We start from the raw sequence: 4673 nt of genomic DNA, 5'->3' as shown, positions 1-4673 counted from the left end.
CTGTGCCTGATAGGGGGGGGCTCCCCAATCCCCTGATTGCCCTGCACCTCTGCATTTGATAGGGTGCAGCACACCAACCCCCTGATCGGCCCTGCTCTGTGCGTGACAGGGGGTGGCATTGCAACCTCCCGATCCGCCCTGCTCTGTGCATGACGGGGCGGCGCCCCAACTCCCCAATCGGCCCTGCTCTGAGCCTGACCAGGGGCTGCACTTAGGGATTGGGCCTGCCCTCTGCCACCCGGGAGCAGGCCTAAGCCAGCAGGTCGTTATCTCCCGAGGGGTCCCAGACTGCGAGAGGGCACAGGCCGGGCTGGGGGACCCCCCCTCCCCCGCCCCCTGAGTGCACAAATTTTTTTGCACCGGGCCTCTAGTGTATATATAAAAGCCTAAGAGACCGTTATGGTGGAACGACCAGAACAACCAGTCACTATGATGCGCACTGACCACCAGGGGTCAGACGCTCAACGCAGGAGCTGCCCCCTGGTGGTCAATGCGTTCCCATAGGGGGAGCGCCAGGAGGACTGTGAGCAGTGCCCAGCCCTGGTTTGGGCTCCTCCCTGGCTGCCTGCCGCTTTCACACTGCTACATGCCCCAAGGGGTCCCGGATTGCGAGAAGGATGTCCAACTGCCTGAACTGTGGATATCCAGCCTAAACCAGCAGTCAGACATCCCCCGAGGGGTCCTGGATTGCGAGAGGGTGCAGGCCAGACTGATGCTCAATGCAGGAGGAGTGGGAAGAGGCACAGCGAGGCCTGGAGATGCACTCTGTGGCCCAGGGATCCCAGGAACCACAAGCTCAGAGCTTGTTTTCCAATTAAAAAAAAAAAATTGGAAAAAAAAGTGGCCAGACGCTGCTGCCCTGGGAAGCGTGGTTCCAGGAGGGAAAAGCCTCCCCAGGCCCCACCCAGCCCAGCTAGCATGCAGCAAAGGACCATGCACCGACCATTTTTTTGCACCCCCCCCCACCCATTGCCCCTTGGTCCCACAGCTCATGTTGACTCACTGGTGACGTGTAGGAAGCACAGCCACTCTGACTCCAAAGCTGGTCATGCCAACAGCTGCTCCCTGTCCCGCTCCATGCTGCTGCCGGGCTGCACTGCTTCAGCTCCAGCTTCCAGCTTCTGGCTTCCTGCCCACACCTTCATATACTATGTGTGCTTGGGGGTGTGGCCTCGGCCTTCCTGACCAATAGCGCCGCAGCACAGCCAGAGAGTGGCAGGGACACAGCCACCAGGGCTGGCTGGGCATTGATTTGGCCACATGACTGACTTCCATGTCCACTTACACTGAGTGTTTACATTTATAGGGAAGCAGGAAAGCCCGTTCCTGCCTCCCACATCACCTTCTAGGCCAAGAAAGGCCCACTGATCTCTGTGTTTCTCCTCCCATCTGGAATCAAAACCTCTTGGGGATAAATGATCGCAGAAATGGCCCCAACACATGCTCGATGTCACTGTCACAGACATTTCCAGTCATTGCAGCCAGTTCCTCAGCCCGCAGTGCCCTGCTCCACCCCCTGCCACTGTTCACCTGTCACCCCCTGAGGACCACCTTATGTTATCCTATTTGAAATGTGAGCAATGCCCCCTGTCTTTTTGTTTTTCAGTAGCTCCCTTGCCTACCTTTCTTCCTCTAAAAACCTTGCATTTTAAAAATATATGTTTGATTGATTTTGGAGAGGGAAATAGAGATAGAAACATCAATGATGCTAGAGAATCATTGATTGGCTGCCTCTGCACGTTCCAAACTGGGGATTGAAACCTCCCAGGCTCCTCCCTCTGGCCAGCAGGTCCCCAATTGGTGGTGAGGGGAGGAGGGAGGAAGGCAGGGAAGTGGGGAACCTGATCAGCCCTGATCACCTGCGAGGCCTAGGGACCCTACCCATGCATGAATTTCATGCACCTGGCCTCTAATGTCTTTAATAAAACACAGATAAAGCCATGGAACCAGAACATACTCTTCAGTTTTCAAGTAAGCCCCTTCAGGAATGAGGATAGCTAAAAAGACAGAGTCTTGCATCTTCCGTTTTTAATTACTTTAGCCTGAATTAATATAGTCACTATTTCATTTGAGTATTTGCTTGTTTTTCCTAACAGGGAGATGGTGAGAGTCCTAATGATGTGGAAGATGGTAGCACTGGAGATATACCAGAGTCCATATTTTTACTTAAAAATAAAGTATATGTAAATACGTGTCTGGTGTTGCTTGTTTAATAACATGTAAGGCTACTAACATCACACCTTTGTATCTGCTGTCTCCACCACTCTGACCCTTGTATATCCACCTGAAATAGTCCTACTAGTTCTACATCTCAATTCAGGGACCACTACCTTTGGGAGGCTATCTTGACCTGCCCACCATTTACTCTGGGTCTTCCAATGTAGTGTCTCCTTCCTTTTCCTACACATGTTCCAGATAGGTGTACCTTACCTTGGTGTTTTGTAACATTTGTTTACTTGTTGTAATTAGGCTGTGTGTGCCCTAGGCCGGGAACCATAGTCATTCTTCTTATCTCCAACACTTAGGACAGTGCCTGGCATTTAAGAGGTACTGAACAATTGCTTGTTGAAAACATTTATAATCAATGGGGGAAAAGCAATACTGTGGTAATAGTATTGAATTATCCCCAATCCCAGTCCTGTGTAGGTCCTCCTGTCATTCTGGGTATCACCCTCTATGTTTTATTCATCAACCCCTGTGTATGTAGGTCAAACACAGTAATCTTTGCAGGCCAACTTTCAGTCACAGAATCAGAACCCACTACATGGAGACTCCTTGAAGTTCCCTGCTGAAAAACTGCTTCTCCTATTGCTCCTATTATTGAGTACACAATTTAATTAAATAGCTAATCTACTTTTTCTCTAATACTGGCTCTAATTCCTAACCCTAATAGTTGCCAGCATTTTCTAAAAGGCTTCCAAATGAATGTACTAAATTAAGCCCAATTGATATTTTTAAAGATTCTAATTCACACACACACATTTGCCATATTTGGGTTCTTTACTGGGATTAGGGTGCAAATATTCCAAGGGTTCTGTCCACATAGCTATGCACATGACAGACAGCTTAAACACAGAAGACATTTTTCCCAGGTCTGGGTGTTTCCTGGCTATTCCTGGAATTACAGTCATGACTGACTGAGGTTGGAGACCACCGGAGGAAGATGCATTTGGCCGGCAACTCTTCAGGCCGCACTTGCGGAGGAAGGAACAAATGAGCAGGTACAGAGTTTATTTATTTTTTTAACCTAACCCAACATATAGAGGTGCCAGGAAAGCAGGTTGTCCTGCCATTATAAGCCTACTCAAAATGTTCCCTAGGCCTACAGGTGTCCTGACACACTCCTTACAACTGCAGAGAGCCAGGGTCCCTTTCCACTTCCACCATCTATTGCTTCCTACAGTTCCTTAGCTCCCCACTCCCTCCTCCCATCCCTGTCCCTGAGGACATGTGGACTTCACCAGGACAGTGGACAGAGGACTGAAAAGAACCTTTAAGTTGTCATGTTCCAGTTTCTTCTCTAGGTCAGTTTAGGAAGGCAGCAATTTGGGTACATGCAATGTTGGCTGTCTAGGGACAGGAAAAACCAATGTAATATTTTGAAGTAAAATCTGCTTGACCCAATGTAGAGTCCAGTCCTGAAGTATTTTCCTTAAGCCTTATCTTAGTTAAAAGAATAAATTCCTGGTCACCAGATATAATTTTTGTACTTTAAAAAGGTCCCCAACAATACCTCTTTAAAATCCCCCTTACATCTCCTCCCTACTGCAGTCACCACCGCCTCCTCAGAGTGAGGAGGACTGAGTCAGAATCCTGGATGGGAAGACAGAGGGAGGAACAATGTTTTGGACTTATGTTTTTTTAATATGTTTTATGGCATGGTGTAAAAAAACACCTACAAGTGGTAGGTTTCCACCCTCTAAGCCTGGAGAGGCCTGTAAAGGCGCAGGTCAGGCCTCTCTGGAAAAGGCGGTAATTAAAGAAAAGAGAGTGGAGGGGAAGAGCTAGAGGCATGCCCCACAATCCATCCCAGTACCAGGAAAGGCATTATTACAGCCTGGAAGCAGACTGGCAGTGGTCCTAAGGTTCAGTAGTGGTGGAGTAAAGAGAGAGGAGGGAGAGATCCCCACACAACAACATCAAGGAAAGGAGCGGGGAGCCCTTTCTGAGATGATCTTCAATACCAGGGTCGGTTGAACAGCAGACAAAGGCATATGAAGAAAAGCTTAGAAAAACATTTTTTTAAAATATGTTTGCTTTTGGCTCAGTGGATAGGGTGTCGGCCCACAGACTGAAGGGTCCTGGGTTTGGTTCTGCTCAAGGTCATGTACCTTGGTTTGCGGGCTTGATCCCCAGTATGTTTCTCTCTCATGGATGTTTCTAACTCTCTATCCCTCTCCCTTCCTCTCTGTAAAATCAATTATATATATACTAGAGGCCTGGTGCACAAAAATTTGTGCACTCGGGGGGCGGGGGAGGGGGGTCCCCCAGCCCGGCCTGTGCCCTCTCGCAGTCTGGGACCCCTCAGGAGATAACGACCTGCTGGCTTAGGCCTGCTTCCGGGTGGCAGAGGGCAGGCCCAATTCCTAAGTGCAGCCCCTGGTCAGGCTCAAAGCAGGGCCGATTGGGGAGTTGGGGTGCCGCCCCATCATGCACAGAGCAGGGCGGATCGG

The sequence above is a fragment of the Myotis brandtii genome, unplaced genomic scaffold, assembly GCF_000412655.1.
Source record: "Myotis brandtii unplaced genomic scaffold, ASM41265v1 scaffold210, whole genome shotgun sequence".
NCBI lineage: Eukaryota > Metazoa > Chordata > Mammalia > Chiroptera > Vespertilionidae > Myotis > Myotis brandtii.
Note: the sequence above shows the minus strand (reverse complement) of the source record.